This window comes from Brachyistius frenatus, unplaced genomic scaffold, assembly GCF_029030835.1.
Source record: "Brachyistius frenatus isolate BFR_SWC_R1_liver_20210118 unplaced genomic scaffold, ASM2903083v1 Contig_127, whole genome shotgun sequence".
In the NCBI taxonomy this organism is placed as follows: domain Eukaryota; kingdom Metazoa; phylum Chordata; class Actinopteri; family Embiotocidae; genus Brachyistius; species Brachyistius frenatus.
The window spans coordinates 786,814-810,742 of NW_027210726.1; the positions used below are offsets into that span (position 1 = coordinate 786,814).

The 23,929-nt window shown below is 41.1% G+C and overlaps 1 protein-coding gene across 2 annotated transcripts in view; it reads right to left on the bottom strand.

Annotated features, from left to right (window-relative positions):
* Positions 1–23,929, bottom strand: part of nlgn2a (neuroligin 2a) — a 135,564-nt gene that overhangs the window by 110,970 nt on the left and 665 nt on the right. The gene's annotated exons all lie outside the window — the stretch shown is intronic.

A 23,929-nucleotide genomic window follows, 5' to 3' on the forward strand; every position in this document is an offset into this window, starting at 1 on the left:
GAGAGTGGGAGGGGGACACTGTCATTGTCCTACAGCTAAAATATTGCAGCCGAAATGCAATGAATAACTCAGTGGAATTTGGGGATAAGTGTGTGTGAGTGTGTTTGCATGTGTGTGAACAGGTTGTCGATGAGTAACTTGGATGAGTAAGATGTGGCGACCCCTCTGAGAGTCGCTCACCCACGTACACATTCTCTATTTCACGCATTGTAACTACATGTTCTATCGTGTGTATGCGTGTGTGTACATGTGTGTGTGTGTGTGTGTGTGTGTGTGTGTGTGTGTGTGTGTGTGTGTGTGTGTGTGTGTGTGTGTGTGTGTGTGTGTGTGTGTGTGTAACAGTGTAATACAGCAGTCAGATGTACAGACAATCAAGCAGGCTGGCAAGCAGACACACTGCTGCCAATCTTCTGCTTCATTATCACACACCAGCGCTTCCTCAGCCACTAAACTCTGCCTGTGTGTGTGTGTGTGTGTGTGTGTGTGTGTGTGTGTGTGTGTGTGTGTGTGTGTGTGTGTGTGTGTGTGTGTGTGTGTGTGTGTGTGTGTGTGTGTGTGTGTGTGTGTGTTAGTGAGTAGTAGTGTGTGGGCAGGTCACACATGAGTAGCTGTGACTATGCTACAAACAACTGTGAAGTCCATTTTCAGATGAATGGCAGTTAAAACGGGATCCAGTGTGAGCTGGTGGAGCTTCTGTTCTTTCAGGTGACGTTCAACATTCACCCTTCAGAAATATTCCAAATGGATTTACACACTCGTCATTAGTCACCCTGTCACAATTAGTTTTCTGCTGCTCTCATATCATTAAGTCTCAATTCAGTTCTCTCAATGAAATTACGTGATTTGCATGAATGTTTATCAGACAACATTGCCGAGGGAGCAGCCATAATCTTAAGACCTGGACCCGGCAAACAAGAGGCGCTGTGAAATCACCTTCATCTTTAATTTTTAAAAATAGTATAAATAATCAATTTAAAGCAAGAAATTACGTCCTGTGCCTGAGTAAAAGAATTAAGAGTCGATGACGATCAAACCATACAATGTTCTGGCTTTATTTTGTATTCCTGCTGAGTCACCAGACTTTGTCTGAGGACTACAGGGACATTTCTACTTCTCTCATGTCCATCTCACTTAATTCACTGTAACCTTGCCTGTAGCTGCATTAGGTGAATAATGGGACTTTGGGGGGATTTCTAAGGAAGGGAGAAAGACAGATGAGACAGTCATGATGCTGTCCCAGCCTGGTAAAGGCCACCAGCGGCAAAACCACAGCACACTAATGTCTCGTAGCCTGGACTGTTGCCCTATGAATAACCACAAAGGCATGACAGGTTGATAAACTCAGGGGTATCGTAGCGGGGGGGAAGTGGCAGTGACGACCAGGGGGCCCAATGAGGGGAGGGCCCTTGAAAAGCCTGAATTGGAAAGTGAAATGTCAAATCAAATGTGCCGAGATCTCAAACTGTGCAGATTTGAGCACATATCACAGGTTATTATTACCTGTTTAAAGGTTGTATGAGCAGTTTTATTAGTGACTATAAAAATGTCTAAAGATGTGAGTCATGTGGATCAAGGGAGGAAGGGGGCCCACAGAGATTGCTTACATATAGGACCCAGAATTTGTTTTGCTACACCCTGGATGAACTGATGAATTTAGATGTATTGCTTTCTGTGCAGTCGTCTTATGTCGCCTCACTGAAACAAAAGTTTTGACTCTAATGTGCCAAACCATGCATGATACATTTCTGAATTTATCTGCGCTTTAAAAGGGGAAAATATAGAAAAGAAAGGTGCTGCATACATTTAAAAGTTCATCTGCTTATTTTAGCAGTGCTTGATGACTTTGGGATGTTGCCCATCTGCTAATTTGAAATGTCGGAATTATTTATGTAGACAAGTGTGCACTCAATTCTGCTGCCTCTCCATCCTTGTTTTGGGCTATAAGAAGCATATCTGTTGTTGAGCTGGCTTTGGCGGAGCTCTAATCTCATTCTACATTCTTCTCCGGAGAGGAGATGCACATAAAAAAAAGTATAAGATAGAAATATGTGTGGAAAGCTCTGTAAATTTATTGGATGTATTTTTATCTGTATACCACAAGGGTTCTTTTTCAGGTCTCAGCTGCTGGAATAAACAAGAGAAAAAAAACATCCTCGTGAATGTTGCCAGCTGAACTCACTGTAATTTGAAAATATGTCAAAAAATACAAGTAAATGCATATTTATAAGATGTTTACCAAAAATAACCATGTAAATATTTCATCCTCTGTTCCTCCAAAGGTTAAAATAAGTGCTGACCCCTGAAGTCGCCCGGGCACGGTAACGTTGAGCTCCAGTTCTGCTGCCACTGCTGCTGGAGGTGATGCACAGCCCTTCTAGCCAGCGTACCAACCTCCACCTCCCGAGTGTTCCTCGCCAACCACTCATGCGCAGCTCTTCCCTCTGCTCAGCTGTATTCATGCATTAGGAGCAGCTCACCTCTTTTGTCACTTGAAATCACTTGTCAGGTTATATAAATGCTGCAAAAGCATTAAAACGACTGTCGGCCATTTTCACATTGGACATTTCAAATATTTGTAAATGTCACTTCTCATCAAAGTCTGTAACAAAAGAGAGGGGATAATGGAGATTTATATATATATATATAAAATATGACACCGAAATATAGAATATAGAATATATCCTACAGCAAGTATAGCTACAAGGTTTCTGGTACCAGACAATGAGATTTTAATTTGAGTTCTAGATGCATCCAATATACACGCAAATATATCGACACAAAAAGTCTAAACAATATAGTGGAATGTTTGGCTTATGAAACAATCTAAATGGATGATGGGGCCATGACAAAATGGCAGCACAATGGAAACGCGATGTAACCGTATTCAGACATCTGACAATGCAGATGACGAAGATGGACCAAAAGGTTTATGGACTGTTTCCATTGCGTGTAAAAAGTGCCCAGCCCCAGGACATACATGGAGCACTGGGAAGATTTTACTTTCGTAAATAAATATCCAAAGTGTCATCGCTTCATGCAACAACAGCACCTGGCTTGCACACGTGTTTGTGAGCAGTGGTCTGGGTGCGTCTGCGATTTCTCTGTAGACATGAGCTGATGGCGCACATCAAATTTTGTTTCTAACTTGGGAAATTGGCAACAGAGACCCTTGAGATGCTGCAGGAAGCCCACGGCAGTGAAATAATGACAGTGTAAAGGTAAATATGGTTGACATTTATATTTCCGAGGGGCAAACCATCAGTGTCCAAAACTGAAAAAGGCGCATCAGGTCAGGAGCAACCAGGTGGGTTTTCTTTGATATTTGCCGGGTTTGCACCCTGCATTTGTTCCCCAGGTTCAGACTGTCAACACCGAGTTCTGCTGTGATGTTCTGAGGCATTTAAGGGGTAAATATTCTGTCAAAACCATCTGAACCTTGAGTTTGATGGCACATTGTTGCTGTTGTAAAACCGCATGTTGATGAGCACAAGTTTCCAGCCTACAACCGCACAGTCGTTGCTCCCTACCCCCGTCTACTCGCCGGTTTTGGCTCCCTGCTACTTTTCTCTGTTCCCTCTGTTGACACAAACTTTGATGTGCGCTCTCTGCTGAAGTTAAGGTGCATGGAGAAATCGTACATGAGTGGAAGAGTGGTCCCAAAAACGTGTGTAACTCAGCTGCTGACGTTGATCAAGCGATGAAACTTGTGATACTTGCTCACAAATGTTATAGCTTCCCGCTGCTCTGCGCACATCACATGAGCCGTCTCAGAACTTTTGGATCCACCCTCGTAGAGAAATAACTGTGGAACAAAGTAACACTGCCTCACTGTTTGATTCATCTGGTGTTAACAGGGATTCAGGGCTGCTCACTGAGACCCCTCCGTCAACAGAGATTTTTCAAGTTGACCAGTCATTGTTTTTTTTCTTCAAGGTTTACTGATATTTAACAGACAGACACAGAATCTCCCGCCCCCTGATGGTTTGGTAACCACAAGTGCACGGAGGGTGACCAGTGCGAAGCCGGCGCAACATGCTGAGGTGAAGTTTCTGAGTGGCGGACCAGGACTAGATGTCACTGGATGGGGAACCCGCACTAGAGCACCTTGACGTCAAGTCCATCAGCCCTCAGAGGAGGCTGCCAAAAGCGTGTTGCTAACATGGAGGTGGTGGGGGACACAGGGTCATCCGGTCAAGTACAAGGTCTAGAGTACAGCGTTGGCCCCCGCAGCCTCCACGAGGGCTCATGGGCCTAGTTGAGAAACCGTTGGCAATCCAAAGACAAAAGAAGGCATTCTTCAGGTTTTCTCATTGTCAGGTGATGAAGTACAAAATTCAGAGTTGGGTACAGTTCAGCTGTGATTAAATGTGTTCTTTTCATTGCTCTTTCTCTTTCTCTTCCTCCTTCTCCTTTTGCATTTCTTCCAATAAAATTTGCTCGAAAACTTTCTTTTACCTTCCACGACGTATTTCTTTCCCCTTCTCCCCCAATACCGTTCCCCCTCTCCTTCTTTTTCGTGCACCATTTTTCTCTCCCTGTCAACTCGTTCTCCCTTTTCAGTCTCTCCGTGCCTCATTCTCAAGCCTCTGACTGAGAGCCTGAGAAATATTGATCCACCCTGGCTGAAGGGGGAGAATCAAGTACGCAAAAAAAAAAAAAAAAAGGAGGGGAGAAATATAGAAAAGAAAAGAAGGCTGGAGAGGATAAGAGTGAACCAGATGCTGACACAAGGTTTTTAAAATAATGTTTGTATAAGAGAGACAGAGAAGACAGAAGCAGTGAGATGAAGGAAAAAATGAAAACGGGAAGAGACTGATATTTGTACGGGTATGGAGGAAAAAATGAGAGGACAAAATGTGTGTGTGTGTGTGTGTGTGTGTGTGTGTGTGTGTGTGTGTGTGTGTGTGTGTGTGTGTGTGTGTGTGTGTGTGTGTGTGTGTGTGTGTGTGTGTGTGTTTGAGAGTGTGTGTTGAGGTTATGTTGGGAAGGGAGAGGAGGAAAGTATGGCTGGAGGGCATTTTCAAAGACAGAGGAAAGGGAGGTGAAAATGAGGTGGGAGGAAGAGTTTAGCGAGAAAGGGAAAGAAGAAGAGGAGGGGAGGAGAAAAAACGGATGAAGGAGGGAATGAAAAGATCGGAAGAAAGAGGAGGACGGAAACAGAGTGTGAGAAGAATATGGAGGAAAATACCAGGGGCAGAGAGGGAACAAACCTACAGGTAAAGAGATAAGAGAGAGACACAGAGATGATGTGAATCAGAGAGAAAGAGGTAAACAGAGATGTAGAGAGTGGCGGGGAGGTAGATGGAGTGACATTTACCGAGTGCTGATGATTGAGTAGGCATGAAGGTTAAAGTCATTTTCTCCCCATGTAGCCAGACACACACGAACACGAACACACACACACACACACACACACACACACACACACACACACACACACACACACACACACACACACACACACACACACACACACACTTTTTCACTTATCTGTTCATGTGTTCATGCATACGCTACATTGACAAATGTGTGTTTTAGAGCCGAATCTGAATCACTATTGACTTGCAATAGAATTACCACATTACAGCATGTTGTTACTATACAGTCATCACAAAATTACACATGATCAACAACCTCAGCCACTTTCATCTGCAAGTTCTGCTCTTGAACCATAAATATGGAACCTAGTTGAAGACTGCCAGCTGCTGCATTAACTTCATAAGGGGACCAAATAAAGGAGAGAAATCCAATAGTTACATGGATCCATGTGTCATATTGAATCCCCAGTGTAAACGCTGCACCCAACTATTAATAAAGAACAGACCTAAGTCAACACATTGACCTGAACACGGGCTAGTATCCTTGATGCGTGTCAATGTCCCTCGACTAAATCAGATAAACATGTGTCTCTTAGTATCAATTGAGGTAAGTCTTACCTTAAACTTCCTTATTTCACACTTTGCAAACTAGTTTTTGGCCACACACCTGTCTGACATGTCTGTGCTGCAGTTACTGGAGGCTTCTCTGTGTGCAGCTGGCTAGCTAGCATCTACCAACACTCTCCCCTTCTAAACTAAAGATTTGTGACATCATGTGTAATATGATTTTCTTCTTGTTGAAATGAATTTGATCAAATTCGTATTGAAAAAGGTATACGTCGGGAACCGGTATCAAAGTCCAGATATCAGTACTGATATTGGTACTGAGTGGTATGAATCTGTCAGTTTCACTCTGAAGTACATTTAATGATTTCTTTGCTCATCAATGTAAAAGTTCAGAACTAAGAGCTCCAAGATCTTGAGTTGTGAAGTAAAAATTGTGTCAGTCAAAACATGAGTTTTTTTGATGTGGCTTGCCAGACTACTACTTTACTATTATTCTCGCTTTTTTTTTTTAAACCGTGATTATATTCAAATATTGATTTGTCTTATTCAGCATAGTCTGAGCAAAAATGGTCAACTTTTCGAAAGAAGATGAGGACATCTCTCTGACTGATTGGTTTGAATTTTTGTAGGATCACAATAAGCAATAGTACTGTTTCATGTCATTCTATCCAGGCGGAAAAAAAAAAATGAACAAAGCTTGGTATGAACTTTTCTTATTCAACCAACAATCCAACAATTTAACAGTTTGTGCTGAGCCTGTCTATACCCAGTCTCAATAGCATGACTCCTTCTGCTCCAGAGGTGATAGATTACAAAAGAGACTCTCACCACATCTCTGATAATAATACGGTTCTGTAAACACAGCATCTGCTGTTTGCCTCCACATGTAAAAGATCACATGTTCAGAAAAGGCCGCTTTTTAACCATTCTGACATTTGCAGTTTTGTCAGCAGAGCTGTGTGTGCTCCTTATTAGGCTAACCTTTGAAGAGCAAAGAGTCTTTATGTTGTCTGACATGTGTGGAAGGTGGAGGAGGTAAAGGGAAACAAGAAAAATACGGCAAGAGGCTATTCTGTTGAGCTATCAAATGCCGACAGGCTCAGCTGCTCTGTTGCCATTTCATGTAGTATTTCATCTCTCAGGTAATCTCCGCTCTATGTTGTCTTTCCTTGCCGTAGTCGATGATAAACAAAAAATGATCTGTCTGCGTTTGAACTGTCATTCATCCCGTGGGCTATTGCCGCCCTAAACAAAAGCTTATTCGGGTCAAAGATCACTGTTGCTGTTTATTGGCCAATATGGGATTTGAACTCTGCTTACTGCTGTAACACCAAAGCAGTTTCCACTACATGTAACACAGCGGCCTTCTCTTCTCTTCTGCAAACATCCAGTCATGCCTTTGTTATCAGGTACTAGAAAGGCTGAAAAGAGTGTCTAATTTTAAAAAATATGTTATAGTTATAAGTTATAAGTAGATTTAAAGCATTAATTAAACAACAAAATAACAAACATTGGTGGATTCCATTTAGTTAAATATGAGGATATGCCGATTTTGTATCATATCATATTTCTAGAAACTGAAAATCTTGAATTTTGAATCCGCCACATGTTCATCCACAAGGCTTCAATTCAAATACTGACAGGTAGTCATATTTCTACCATAATAACTCTGAAATCAAGAATAGAATTTAAATTCCTTCCCATTACATATAAGCCCTCAATGAGCAGGCTCCATCATATCTTAAAGACCCCATAGTAGCATATTATCCTACACCCTTTCTACTTTTAAGATCAGGTTTAAAACTTTATTTCATAAATCTTATAGTTGCAGGTGGCTCGGGTGACCTGACCATGGACCATCTCTTAGTCCTGCTGCTGGAGACTTGTTTTGTTTCTTTACTGTGAGTTATCTTGTTATTGTAAAGAGTTATGGGACCATGGTGCACTAATATAGGAGATTTTACACTTAAAATAAAACTTTATTGAGTTAAACTGACTGTTGGTCATACTAATCACGCTGGACTCTGGGGAGCTTTGATGGGCATTCTCAAATATTTTATGGATTTAACAATTATTCTAATAATTCAACAAATAGACTACACATTTATATATATAAAAACATTAGTCTAGGATGTTTGGTCTACTTTCAATTACAGAAAGACTATGTAGCTTTTGCTGTGGCCACTATTTCAATGGTACATACTCTTGAGACAAGGGCTTTAAACGCACCACCATAAAGTTTTAGCAAAGAGTCTAAAGGTCAGACAACATACTTCGTAATGTCAGTTACACAACAGTCTATATCTTATGGTAGCTACATTTTTTAACATTAGCCATCACAAGCTGCTGGTCCTACAACCAAGTAAGGTTGTAGCAGCACAACCCCTGAGTACATTCAATTCCGTAAGAGTTCATTTGATTGCTAATTATTTAAACGTTTTACATTTAAGAAGAAAAATGCATTGTTAAAATACATGAAGAAAAAATAATTCCGCATATGACTGCAATTTTCAAAAGTGTAAACATAAATGATGGCATATACCACTGGATATTATACACTACTAATGATCTAACATTCAAAATAAGCGCAAACAAACAGACAGCCACATTAGCATGTCTTCATAAAAGAGTCCTGAGTGTCTTCGGAGGACTGGTCAGGGAGCGCCGACACAAAGGAGTGAAGCTTGTTTGGGGCTGAACCTTTGCCATCCTTCCTCCCTGCCTTCCTCTAAATCCATTCCCCTCCTCTCAGGCCAGCCTTGTAAGAGCTTATTCCACCGCGGGCTGCAGCACTGGGACATTACTAACCAGTGGGCAGATGAGGCAGCGCTCCTAATGCTGACAGAGTGAAACACTAAGGGAGTGCCGAGACGGAGCGCTGGGAGTAATTTAGGTCAAAGGACCAGGAGGGACAACAAGATGCAGACACATGGAATTTTTTTTACTTTCTTTGTCTTCCTTTGGCTTTTCATCTGCCCCTATCCTTATGCATGTCAGCTGTGCATATTCCTCCAAAGGAACATCCCACTCTTAAATATACCTCCTAATATAGCTATGAAGCCGTTGGAGATTTTCCATTAACACTAATTTCTCTCAGTAAAGTCTTAGAAAATGGGAGTGAAATCCTGTTAAACTTAAATGCAAAAGTAAGGGAGACTTCTGGGAAATAAGGCAGAGCTGACAGCACTGGTATAACAGAATATGTGTTTTTCTAATGCTTCTGGACAGCTCAATTGCCATCTCTCTCTCAAGCCGCCTTACCTCCCCCAAGCTACATCACACCAAAACAGTAACAGTATAATCTGTTGTGCCACCTCGAGACTGAACCTGTAGCTGCTGAATTCACTGTACAATCATCTGAGGGCTGGCTCTGTGGACTATGTGGACCTAGGAATGTATTTGATTGGATGGCTCTATAAAAAAAAAAAAAACCTTGACAACAAATGAAAAGTTCTGTTTGTGTCCGTTTATGTAAATATTTATGACAGAAGATGATTATACTTATATTATAGCAGTGGTGCAGCCAAAAAAGTGATTTATTAAGTCCTGGAGAGGAAGAAAAGGAGAACTTTACAATTAAAACAAAAGAAAAGAGGAAAGTACGAAAGAAAGGCATTAAACTTTGTGCGGCAGAGATAGTTTTTTCATTTACTTTGTTTAGTTTTTTTGGTCTTATGGGGCAAGCTAACCTCTGCCTACTGTAGTGAATTTAGATTATTATACAATGCACTACAAAAAGTAGTTTTGGTCTACGCAAAATGGTTAATACCTAGTAAGCATTATGCAACGGGGAATTTAGGTGACTGTAAGATAACATTAAATAAAAATCTGACGCTGTCCGTGGTGCTGAAATCTGAGCTGAATCTGAGTTTGGAGCACAAGGTGCTGCCAAATGTCTCTCAGATTTCCTGGCTGAGTTCAGTGAATGATGGTGGTAAATTTTGGTTAGTGACTATTAAATGTTCACTTTTTCTGAATTTTATTTTGGGGATTAAAAAATCAAATGCATTTCAGCAAAAAGGTCAAATGAATTCATGACATTTTTTTTAAATAATCTAAAAGTGTTTCATACAATTAAAGCGTTCATAAAATAAAAAAAACTGCATCATGGAATGATTAAATACAATCTAGTAATTCGAATATATCATCATGTGTAATCAGTTTAGCTTGATAATTGGTTGATATAATGCAGTGACACAATGAACCCGTATGGGCATCCCATTTCCTTACGTGCTGTAAGTACTGGGTTACATTTTAATTTACAGTTCTTATATTTATTTACTTGCGCTAAAAGACCAAAGTAAAGTTCAATATTTAAAAGAGACTGAACTCATTTCCTGCAGTTTAATTACAATAGTTTGTTCACGGAGCATTTATGTGCTTAGCTGTATGCAACGCTTTGACAGGTGACAGGAGACAAACTGTGAATCTGCATCTTCTTTTATGCCGCTGAATACATAATAGTTGTTTTCTGTTTAACTTAGTGTGCCAGTTTCATAGTTCATTGTTTTAAGACTAGCACGCCTTGTTGTGAAGCTATAATTCAGCTTGGATATGTCACACCACACATAGTATGTTGTTGTGCGTGTAAATCTGTGTATGTCAGGATATGTGTGCTAAATTAAGTGTGTGTGTGTGTGTGTGTGTGTGTGTGTGTGTGTGTGTGTGTGTGTGTGTGTGTGTGTGTGTGTGTGTGTGTGTGTGTGTGTGTGTGTGTGTGTGTGTGTTGTGGCCCAGGTGTCAGAGCTGCACAGAGCTGAATTTCCATCCCTAAGACTCAGTGTCTGTCTGAACCACCTCGTGCAAACAAGTGATGAATGGCGTTGCAGTGATGCATTGACTTTCCCCCTCATGACCCTATCAACAAACTTGTTCCACCAGAGGAGGAGGCCTTACCTCTGGATAACCTCCTGCTCTCTCTCTCTATCTCTTCATCCTCTCCTTCTTTTAATCTCCCCTCCTCTCTCTCATTCTCTTTGCCCTTTCCATTCAGTGTAGAGGGAGGCACTGTGAGCAGTGGGACCTGGCAGAGGGAGCTGTGTGTGTGTGTGTGTGTGTGTGTGTGTGTGTGTGTGTGTGTGTGTGTGTGTGTGTGTGTGTGTGTGTGTGTGTGTGTGTGTGTGTGTGTGTGTGTGTGTGTGTGTGATTCTATGTGTGAGCAGGAGAGGTGATTTGCATTCACTGCCACTGGCCATCTCAGCTTCAGAAGCCCTGAAGAGATGGCCCTTTGAGCTGCATTGAAAGAGACGGAGTGTGTGTATATGTGTACGTGTTTGTGTGTTTGTGTGCAAGAGCAAAAAAGAGAGAGCGAGGCAGATGGGGGATAGGTAGAAATGTGAAAAAGCAATATACCTCTTAGTGCAGAATGAGCGGTGCTTGTGCACATCTTCCTGTGACAACAAGTGTGTGTGTGTTTCTGTGTATGACTAAGTGTGTATACGTATGTACCAACAAGTGTTTGGCTGTGTGTGTGAGAGTGTGTGTGTGTGTGTGTGTGTGTGTGTGTGTGTGTGTGTGTGTGTGTGTGTGTGTGTGTGTGTGTGTGTGTGTGTGTGTGTGTGTGTGTGTGTGTGTGTGTGTGTTTGCATACATGTGCATCTTCAGTATCTTAGCCTTGAGGCCCTCAAACCATAGCCATTATTAATCCCTGGACAGCTGAATTATTCTTTCTGCTGTTGGCCTTACAGGTTGCTCGCCTCTTTGATCTTCCTATATCTCCTTATCTCAAGGTGACTTTAATAACAAGCAGACTCGCAGTCTGAGAAAACGATCACCATTGACAGACCGAACACGGGTAGATATGCTCCCGTTAAAAGGTCCAGTCTGCGCTGTAATGCCTTAAAAACAAGCAGCATTACATGCTTTTCTTTTCCTAGTGCTTCTTCCATTAAAGTGAACATAGTTTGTATCCAGTATACAGAAATCAAACTGATTGAAAGTGAATAAATAAAAATGTTTAATTACGGTTTCAGCTCAAATTCTTCCAACACGGCACTACCTCTTTTCTAGACTCCAGCTTATCTCTATTTCACAGCATTGCTCTGTAATTTTCCAACGCTGTTGGTCTCATCATCAACATGGTAACAGGATAGCTGACCGCGCTGCCCTGAAATGGCTGACTCAGCAGTTCAAAATGTGAATGGTATCAATAAACTGGAGGATTAATTATAAAATGGCAAATACACTGAGAACTTGGGGCAATTTATGACATTCCACTACTGCTGTACAAACCTGAACGTGTGCCAGAAAAGCACCCGTGCAGCACAACTGTGCAATCATACCAGTGAAATTATCTTAGAACTGATTATCAGAGGAAACTATCACTATACCAAACCCATACCCAGCTATCAAACATGTGAATGTCATGATGTAATGAAGTAGATATTTTACTAAATAAAATCACTGTCAAATTCATAATTAATGCTCAAACCCACTACCTCCCTAATGTTCCAACGATAGAGGCCTTAAATAATTTTGCAAAGTACAAAATGTAATCTCAGCAACAACAACACGCAATCAATCTCATCATACTGTACAATGTTATTTGTTACCATTTCATTCAGAGTATCAGCTTCATTTACATCATGTGCTGACCTACTTTAGCTTTTTGTCTGTTGTGACCCAACAGAACCAATTACAGTTTCTCCGACTAATATCAGTGTCCATCCCTAGTTTACCCACATTCACACTTTAATGAGCCACTGGAAGAGAGAGTTTAATAAGCATTTTGGGTCGGAGACTAGTCGGCCAGGAGGTGCATGAGAGTCTGCATGACTCCAAACCACTGCACAACGTGTGGGCTTGTTATTAAATGGGATGTTTAATTGATGGGACAGGGTATATCAGACTTCATCAAATCCTATTAGATGCACTTCATCAATCCCCCGAGTTAAATCAGATGATATCCCAGATTGTGCTGGAGCGCCGCTACAGAAGCCAAGCTAAAAGAACATGGATATTCAAAGCCTGAAAGCTTATTATTTAAGTACTGTTGTAAAGTCAATTCACTCTCCTGAGGCTAAAAAGATCATATAAATGGACTGTCTACTGCTAAATCCCATTTCTGCCTTCACTGCTCATCCAAAGCGTTTGATGACGACTGGGAAGATGTGAGAAAAAAAAACAAACGAAGAAGACGGATGAGGATGGGAATGTGAAGAGAAGAAAGGTTGGACAAAAAGGGCAGCAACGCATGAAGAAAAGAGACAAATGAGAGAGAAAGATGGATGAAGGACAGGAGAGTCGATCGAACCGATGACCCACATGTATGTGACAAATGAAGTAAAAACCGCAGAGATTATTGGGATCATGTGATGTGCATGCACATGCATCCACAAGGTACACACCCACTGGATACTAAAACCCACCCACGCGTGCATTCACAAACATATCCCTTCCTCAAATGCCCTTCCTTTCTCTGCCTCTCTCTGGCTTATACGCTATAAATAGCTGAAACCGAGTTCTTACTAATTCTTTCATTGAGACTCTAGTGGAAAGGCAAAATGCACGCGGTCTTTGATGCACGCCCTGACAGGAAGACACCGGAAGTCGTGGATGGTTGCCAAGACAACCCCTCCGCTCACCCATCCCCCACCCCACCCCACCCCATTACTTTTGTGCCTTTGAATTTACATTTTCCACTCCTTGAACTTCACTCCCTCCTTCCCATCCTCTCTTCATTTCACTGTCTCTCACTAACTACACTGTTGCTCCTCAGCCTCCTTGAGAGGCTCCCCGAAGGCTTCAAAATGTGATCGATATCATAATCTGGCAGTGCACTCCGGCTCACTCATGTAATCACATTATGAAACCGCTGCATTTGCTTGCATCCGCAATAAGTACAGATACAGAGTGAAATATGCAAATCATCTCTCCCATTATAGTCATTACCAATGCAGAGGTTATTTGGACACATCACACTCTAAATGTTTTAAACATAAAATGGTTTGTAAAAAAAGTAAAATCCACTGCAGTTGAGGTAAACCAAGGAAAATAGACCCATAAAAATCAACGGTAAGACCCTTTAACTTGTATAATGTTTGAACCTGCACCAATTCATTGTGTTGTAATTATGTTATTTGAAAGTTTTGCTTGACATAATTACTGAGGTCAGTTCTCTTGGTTAAATATCAGCACATCACATCAGGCATAACGGAAATGTAATGAGATATATTGGCAATAACGAAGAAAAAGACCTGAACGCCTCCCACACAGCAGTTTTATACATCTAGCAACCATAACTGGCAGACCTTGGATTTCTACTTGTGACAGAAGTGTTTATGTATCGATGAGCAGAGAATATTCTGCTTTTGAAGAGTTTGAAGTCGGGTGTGCTTTTCCAAACTGAAATCAGAGAAGGAAAAGTTCAAGAAATTGATTTTTCACTGCTTTAACGTGAGTTGGCAACTATTAGCTGCTAACTAGCATTCCAGCTGAAGTTGCAACTAAGCATGAAGTCCAAAGTCAAGGAGCCTTTTATGAACTGTCAACTATAGTAATTAAAGGTGTACTAGATACATTAGTTTGTTACAGATGATGTTAAGTCATGTTCACAACTAGTACGCCCACTATGTCATATCTCCCAGTTGTCTTGAAGCTGGTCATGGATGGATCAGTTTAAGGTAACGTTAGCGGCTCTGAGCTTTGGAACGGTTTAATTTGTTGAAATATTGCCCAATATAATGATGTGGTTGGTCAGTATACCACAGCAATACATTCATTTCATACATTGCTGAGGAATTTGGTCCTCCGTTTATCGCTATATTATGACTGCTGGGGTCATATTATACTAAAGCTCATTTTAAAAAGTATGTTTAAAGCAACAACATTTGCTGAGCAGTGACAGCAGCGACCTCTGTGGACACAAATGATAATGACAGGATTCTGGTGCATTCAATTCTGCTTCACAACTGCGCAAGTGCAAAGGAATGAACATCACACATGAAGATCTTCTGTTTGTCTGCAGATTTGTCTTGTAAGACACGTTCACCACAGTACTTCCGGACACACTTTTTTTTTTTTATAACCTTTCCTCCATTTCAACAGTCCGTCAAACCCACAAGCTACACCAGTTGAGCAGTCAGCAATTTTCAAAGTCCACTCCTCTTCCTCTCAGCTCATGTCTGGATATCATCAGTCTGTGCTACAAAGACTGATGATACCGACCATAATCAGATTTTCGCAAATATCAAACAGAGACAGTGCTTTGTCATCCCTCAGTTTCTTTACTGACATGTTGACTGCTTTTTTTTTTTATATATATCATGTAAATGTCCAGTGTTTAATGAAACTGGCAGTACGATTTAAATGACTACCGAAGAGTGTATCTGGAGGTACGACATCAAAGGCGACTGGATTTGCTGTTTTAGTCTTGGAGATGTTTTTGTCACTCATTTCAAATACTTCTTTGCTTCCTCGGGATGTATGTAATCTGATTATCCTGGTTTAAAATCAAGTCAGTTACATGTCATACATGAATGTTTAACCCTGCCAATCACATTAAACCCCCCTTCTCTACTCTAACTCCACAATTTTACTACACATATTAATATATATATATACATACATATTTAAATTTACCTGATTTGCATGTCTATTTTCTTTTTTTAAATCTGCATTAACTCTTATGGTTCATATATACAATACTATCATTGGCATTGTTATTGTTTATCCACAAGCTGTCAGTCACGTTTCACATGTGCATTTACATCCTCCTGCAGGCAACACATCCACCTAATGCTCCACACACTGTGACTTTACAAAGGACCATCTACGGGATTGTGAGAGCTGAATCTAACACTTTATAAGACCTTTTAAGGCTACCTGAGATTGGATTTAAGGTCGATTTAAAAACCAATTAAAGATGCTAAGTGAAAACTGTTATGAGTGAAAGCTCTGGAGGTTTAAAGTAGGGGTAACAAGAAAAAAAAGACTGCAGAATCTCTGTGTTTATTAAAGCATGTGTGCCAAATAGAAATTATGTTTGGTATATAGAAGGCCAATTATCCTAGAGTTTCAGCCCTTATGCACCGGGGGTGTTTTTTATATGGACTTAATTGGTATGTCAACATGTTCTATCAAACTGTTGTTTTTGTCACAAGAATATGAATAAGCAGCGTTTTATTCAGTTCAATTTTCCTGAGCTTCTTGCACTGCGAATAAAGGCATCATCCAACTACAATGTGCGTTTCAGATATTATAACACCCAGCGTTTCCGCTGTGGAGACTATTCATTCAGATGCTGAACTTGAAGCATACATGCAGAAGGATTTGCAAGCCAGCCAAACAACTATCATTGAGCAGACAGAGCGCAGAGCTTCGTCCGTGTTGGTCGGCGAAAAATAATCCCTAATAAACGTCCTCAGATCGTCTGACTGCCTGTCTGTCCAGCTGCCTGCATGACATCACGCTAAAACATCTCAGTGTATATTTATGGACACTTGTACATCTTAATCCCACTTTGTGCCGAAGATATTTTTGCCATTTTGAATCGATTGTTTTTTCTGAATAATGAGACAAATTTGCATCGCTGCTGGTATGAACAGTTATAATTCAAGATATTCAGCGGAGAATATTTTGCATTTTGGTGTTATTTAATCGTCAAACCTACAAAGACCTTCACATTGCCAATTTGAATAGGAATCCAATATTTCTATGGTGAAAAAGTTGCCTGATAATCAGACTTTCCGTTCACTTCTGTGTCCATTGTAGCCCATGGTTTTGTTGGAGGTTACTTAACTTTAACCCAAGCCCCTTTCCTGTCACCATTTTAATGACAGTCACTGAGTATCTAGCGAGGACCTTTGGTTAATTGCTATCAGTTGGTAAAACATCAGGCCTAAAGGTGATGAAATCAAAGATCTGTGTGGTGTTTCAGAGTTGTGGAACCAGTGTAAAGACAGGACTGATCTTTTGAGGCTTTAAACTTTCTGCACTGACGTCTTTGTCAGACTTTTGAACAGCCTGTCTGCTGTGGCCTTTCCCGAGTATGTATTAGATCCTTCTAGACGGAATAGATCAGCAGAATAGTTGAAAGCGAGTTGACCCTCACTGATTTGATTCTCTCCTCGCCCTCAACACCTGAAAGACTAAGACAAAGCCTTTGACCAGGCAGGCCAGTCGTTGTCTGCACCGCTATGCCTCAGGATACACAGAGCACACAGAGGCAGACTGAACAAAGGAGAAGGAGAAGGGAGAGGTGAAACATGAGAGGAGGTGCAAAAGCAAAGAAGGACTCTGTCAGAATTAGTTTGTAAGGCTTGGACCACGGGCTCAATGAGGCCTTCTGTTCTAACCTCCATCATCTACGAAATGACAGCTACCTAGAGATGCCTGACTTTCTCACCGTGTCCTTGTCTTTTTATTAATACCTCTGGTTTGTCTCTTTCAGTTCTGGTGAGCACGCTCACTTCAAAGAAAAATGCTTAGGTAAGAGAGTGAGCAAGACAGTGGATGTTTCATGAGACCTCAGTTAGGTGGAGGCACCTACACTGTACGTAACAGCAAACTATTCATTCTATGGTCTGAGTGCAGTCTGCCTACAGAAAGATGGTGACCTATTTTCGCCCATCATGCCCTTGTTCTCCCATTTTTGTTCTTCAGAGGGGGCTGGCAGAAGAAAAGGGTGATATAAAGAAAAAGGTGGAGCAGAATAATCAAGGTTTTTTCTGGTATCAGAAGCAATATATATCATATTTTCACTGCAGCTTTCTGGCACCCCTCGCTCTCTTTTCATTATTTATCTGTTTGTTTTTATCTCTGTTATTTATTTATTCATCTCTAGCCCTTTGACAATGCCGATGTCGCAGCGCAGTGCTCGGCCGCCATGCGCATTATTGTATTAGTATTGAACCTTTCTTGATGAATCTCCTCAGAAACTTGAAATATTGCAGAATGGGGAGATGTGGGAGTTTGAGCTTGATGCATGGAGATAGACGAGGTATCGGATGGAATAATTTATATGGACCCCAGCTCGCACCCTGCAGCTCAGCCAGAGAAGCACGGCGCTGACAACGCTGAGGTTAGTGGTTCAAATCCCACAGGATTATCTGGCAAAACCGATGCATACCCTCCTCAAAGGGACTAATTGAAAAGAACTAGCAGCTTAAAAGGCACTTTTGTAACAGCTTATTCGGGTTAAACCCAAGTCTACCACCAATAAAGTTATTTTAGGAGTGGTAATCGGAGTCTGTTGGTTCGAGATCCATGCTTGTCCATTTTTTTTTAATTTTTTTTTTAAGTATTCAATTCTTAATTATTGATATTACAATCCTGTCTACACCAGATGAAAGATGTTGGAATTGCATAAGCAATTCATGTAAGTATCCTGGCTCACACTTTGTGTCCACACTTCCCTCTTTTTAGTCACACATTCACATTGCTCCGGAGAAGTCCAATGAGCCTTGATTGCAGTTTTTTTGTGAAATTGACCTGGGAAAAAATGTTGAAGCTCAACATGCACATTCAATAGGTTGGCTGGATGAAATAAATCTGGAATGAAACAGCTTCAAACCAATCAGGAATTGTCACATGAATGGGGAAAGCCATGGTTTAATGAAAAAAACAAACACAAAAAAACGTGTTTACAGCCCAGTACAAAAACTCTTAAGGAAATTGTGTGACTCTGTTTTTACTAAGCAAATCACCATGGACCATAAAATAGATTGTATTTCAAGGATAATCGGTGGAAGAATGAAGTGAACAATGAGGAAAACGCAGTGAAATTCGGTCACAGTTGTGACTGGAAAGAGCTGCGGCTCAAGTTAAAGGCTAAAAGCTAAATAAGCGTTTCTTCAAGAGGCTGAAAGCGCTGAGAAGCTGAAATGGAGATGAAGCCTCCTACATCTGGCCATTAGCTCATTAAAGTCTGTAAATACATCCAACTCTGGTTGATTCTGGCTGTCCATCGAGGCTGTAGCTGGCGTTGTGGTTCTACGGAGGAGGCGAGCTTTCGTCAAACATAACATCAAAAGCGATGGTTTCTCCATAGCCTCCATGCCCTCCGCCTAACTGTATAAACTGCAGCCGTAATGGATCCTGCATGCTGGTAAACATTTACTCCAAGTTGCCATTTGGGCGATGCCGAGTCTCGAACCTCCACCTCCATTCACCATGAAGCACTGCTCTGTGTTAACGGCTGCTGACTGCTGAGAGAAGCGTGTGTTTTTTCTGTGGGCCCGAGGCGGTGGCGGCGGCGGCAGCAGCAGCCTCGCCTCGTCCATCGATCCAGCGTGACTGTGCAGGAGCCAGATGAAAAGCTCTCGCTAATGATTTATGGGATGTCGTCTCCAGGGGAACCGGTGGGAGGGAGATACCTGCCAGAGGGCAAAAGCGGTTCCCCTGGGTCCTAAGGTCCGATGTTGTATACTACCACAGGGACGAGGAAACAAGCTGGGTTATAGTAATTACTGTAGATTCCAATGATCAGTGTTTGAAAAGCCTGGCGCTTCCTTCAATGAATTCAGGTGGTGACACAGATAACTGCCTAATACCTGTTAGACTGCTGAGCATTACGTGGTATTATGTACAGTACAGGGCAAAGGGCACTAAAAGCAAGGGAGAATTCTTGAAAGTAGTTTTTCAAGGTACTTGGCAGGCAGGTTGTTACAAACATCTTAAGATCTGGCTTCTGGTTCTTCATGTAATCCATGATGTACTCCAAAAGGGGTACTTTCCTTAGTACACTAATATGTAGTACTCTTACACATTAGTTCTCTTACTTGCTTGAATTTCAACAAGGTAGAGTCGTCTCAAACCGCAAACCGTTCTGCACCTACTGGAAATAACCGTAACATTTGAATGCATCATCTGCCAACATATCTGCCAGCTTAAATTTGTTTACACAGAAATGAACACATTTTTGCGTCTTCTGTTTGACAAAATAGAATAAACATACTGATGGCTTCTGTCCAACAGCAGTATGGTGGTACTTCGTGAAAAGGTTTCTTTATGTCGGTGGTCCCTCCTTTTTCCGCTATGTAGCCAAGATGGCGACCGTTGAGGGTGGAACTTGTTCAACATTTCTCACTCAATTTTTTTTTTTACCTTTTTAAGTGCATCATTACAGCGTGAATGCACTTATGCACTAAAATAGTGAGTGTTAGTATATATGTACAACATTTGGAACACAGAACATGACTGACTTCATGATGTTGAGATCAGGGCTGTGTGGAGGCCGTAGGATCTATTACAGGACTCTTTGTTGTTACTAAAGATAGTTCTTTAAGGCTCCAGCTGTATGTTTCCTGTGTCTCCGAACGCACCGTTTGATGGATACAAATCTAAATATACACCAAAATGTTTGTGCAGCATGTACAAGGTGTCACAATGTGTTTTCTCTATCACAATGTGTAACTCTTGATTCTTTGCGATTGATTATCCTTTCAGACTCGAAAATATATTGAAATGACTAAAATATAAAGACCTTAAAATCGTGATTTGCATATTTGATTAAGCAGCTGCTAAACAAGATATCAATAACTGTAATTTTACATTCGGACTAATGTTATTAGCTTTTTTTTAATCATTTCTTGATTTCTTCCCAAAGCATTGCAAATTCATAAACATATTTGTTTCCTTAGTGCCATGGAATTAATGAAAAAACGACAACACATGGCTAGCTTTGCAACTTGCTAAGCACTTAAGTATTAATTAAAGAGCCATGAGTAACCGCCAAATGTTAGCATATTTGTTTATCTATGAACAAACACACATTCATGTCAGTGTCCCACTTTCCTCAATTTGCACTGATGGCAGCATTAAGAAGTAATTCTGCAGGCTTAATCCACTTAAAATTAGAGGAGGTTTTTAAGGATTGCCCTAAAAAAAAGGATACAAAAAAAAAGGCCTCGGGAGACTGAGAGATGTTACGGTCGTGTTTTAAAAGTGAGAGGAATAGAAGTGCAACCAATGGTACGATGAGAGATAATGGGCGAGAATCAGTGTGTGTGTGTGTGTGTGTGTGTGTGTGTGTGTGTGTGTGTGTGTGTGTGTGTGTGTGTGTGTGTGTGTGTGTGTGTGTGTGTGTGTGTGTGTGTGTAGTTGTGTGATATTGTGTGACATTGAGTAGATAGTCTCCATTCACAGTGATGGCTGATTTTCTTACTTTTGCCCAAACGTTCTCCTCTCTTCATTTCTCCTTTCCTTCTTCCCTCTACTCGTTTCCTCCCCCGATTTCTCTCCTCTCCTCTCCTCTCCTCTCCTCTCCTCTCCTCTCTCTCTCCTCTCCTCTCCTCTCCTCTCCTCTCCTCTCCTCTTCTCTTCTCTCCTCTCCTCTCCTCTCCTCTCCTCTCCTCTCCTCTCCTCTCCTCTCCTCTCCTCTCCTCTCCTCTCCTCTCCTCTCCTCTCCTCTCCTCTCCTCTCCTTGTCTCCAGCCCTCACTTCCTTTCCCCTCCTCTCCTCACCTCTCCCCTCCCCTCCCCTCCTCACCCATCCCCTCCTCCCCTCTGCTGCACATGTGGGAAAAAAAAAAGATTTTAAATCAATGCGGGAGGAAGAGCAGAGGAAAGGAGCAGCACTGAAAAAAGACAACCCTGGGGCTGCTGGAGATTGCTGAGGCTAGCAATGTCATGCCTGACTTGACCACAATAAATATACCAGCGAAGGATGAGGGATGAAGCAAGTTCATATGTTGCCACTGCTTTTTTTTTTCTATATTTACAATAAACTACAAATCACTGTATATATTAATAAAGTAGGTATTTGTAATTTTGATAATATCTTTCTAACATGAACACATCTTACTATCAGTTAATGTTGAAACGTGTGTTTTAGACTAAATTGGAAGTAATTCAGTAATAAGCTTGTGGTTTATCATGAATTATATACTAATCATCTATTAACAAACATTTGCTTTTATTTATCTATTGAAATTAGATGTCTGTGTATTTTGAGCTGGCCCAGATTATCCTGGTGAGTGTGCAACATCAATTTGGTTGAGAGGTTGAAGGTCGCAGGCCCAGGCTGTAAATTAGGACGATGCTCTTTCTGCAGGGTTTTAGTTGCTTCCTGGGAGATTTGTGTGTTTGTGTTAAGTGTCTGTTCAGAGTCTTTAAAATGGTTGTAAACTGATTATTTATGCAACTATGTTCAACTGACCGATGGAAAGAATAATTTTTGTGACCTTGTACCATAACAAATGATTGTTATCAGTCCATACTATGCTGCAAAACATAATACAACGATTTGTCCATGTGTTTTTCTTTTAGTTTCAATCAGTTTTTCCGCTGCACAGTGCCAGGTGTAATGCCAATGTTTCCCCTTGATGAATGAAGGTCACTGTCAGAAGTTCTTCTACACCTGTGTGACATTTCCACTGAGTGCACTGCGTACCGGTGGGAAAAGATGTAAGGCAGCGGCTGGGAGTTTGTGTATCTCTCTCTCTCTCTTTGTTATGTCTTCTACATTTCCAACACATCTCAGAAAACAGGGACAAGAAGTGTGAGAGCTGATGTACAGCGCTCTATATGTGCCCGAGGAGCTATGAGTGTCAATGACGAGGTGTCGAGGGCTGAGGCTGCAGTGTTGGAGTAGAGAGGCGAGAGGAGCTGTGTCAAAGCTGTGAGGGGGCTAAAAAAAAAAAAAAAAAGACCAGTCAAGTGATGAAGTACTGAAAGAGAGACTGAAGTGTGAGTGGAGGAAATGTTCAGCTTCTTATACTGACATACACACAGTAATGTGCACATACAGACAGTTAGAAGAACAAGAATACAAACACACACGCTGATATTGTCAAAGCACATTGCGGCTTATTTCTTTTACAATCTGCTTTAAATATTGTTTATATATTTGTGTGGTTATGCTTATAAAAAAATATATAGCATATAATCTGCCCCACACAGACATTTAGTAAAATATTTCCTTTCTGAAGTTTTTTCCGTAAAATGTCGAGTTCTGAGGTCAAAAAGTATTTTTTGCAAGTGAAATTCGCCATCGTGATTCTTACATCCGTTTTCATCTAAAAGGCGCTGGCTTTGTGAAGTTTCTATTTGAGATATAGAAATGAAAAGACAAAGGTGAAACACGTCCTACAATACCCTATAGGCAAGGAGAGAGAGAGAGAGAGAGAGAGAGAGAGAGAGAGAGAGAGAGAGAGAGAGAGAGAGAGAGGTGATGGAGGTGTCTGCTCTTCATATCACACCTGCCGACAGGATGGAAACATTTCTCTTTTATTGCTCAGACACTGAATAGTGCCGGGGCAGACAAAAAAGTCCGCAGTATGATCTGAGTTGGGAGAAGAGGGTTCATGACGGTGTGGTAAAAAAAAAAAAAAAAAAAAAAAAAAAAAAAAAAAAAGTAAGAAAAGTCAAAAGTCACCTAATCCTTTTCTCATAACGCAACTGGAAGCTGCTCCCGTCCTGGACTTTGTTCTCCTGCTTTATAACACCTCAGATGGAGTGTACCATAAAACCAGCAAAGGGGAGCTGAAAAACTTTCTGACCCTCCATGGGAGATTTATCATGTAGTTTCTTTTTTTTTAAGTGAACACACACGCACAATCCAGAAACTCATTATCTTCAAGAAGCATGTGAAATATTAATGTTTTTTAAAGTTGTGCAAGAACCTAGAAAAGAATAATAACATTCATTTTTCCAGACACTTTTCCACCTTAACTGAGCTTCCTTAAATTTCTCGTATGTGTGATCTGTTCCCTAAACCCTTCCCTTGAGCAGTGATTGTCCAATCATTGCTTGGGAATCTTAATTAGGAAGGCAGGCCTGTCAAGCTTTGGCTTTTTTCACATGTAAAATATAAATATAGGCAATTGGAGTGTGTTTAACAGTTACATGTTAGCTGCAGACAACTTGTTGCTAAGAAGCTTGCAGTACAAACCTGAATTACTTCCATGGACATTTTCTACCCCTGGATTGATTGACAGCTGTCAGTTCAGCCAACAAAAAGAAAAGGAGACTTTTTCTACCCAGAATTTCCTGTCTGCCCCTGTTTAAGTATGAACTGAGTAGGGAAAGCTTGACAGGCATGGGAACAGTAACTTGAGGGGCGGGGCTTAGTTAAAAGTGAATTATCTATTCAATACTCTCACTGTC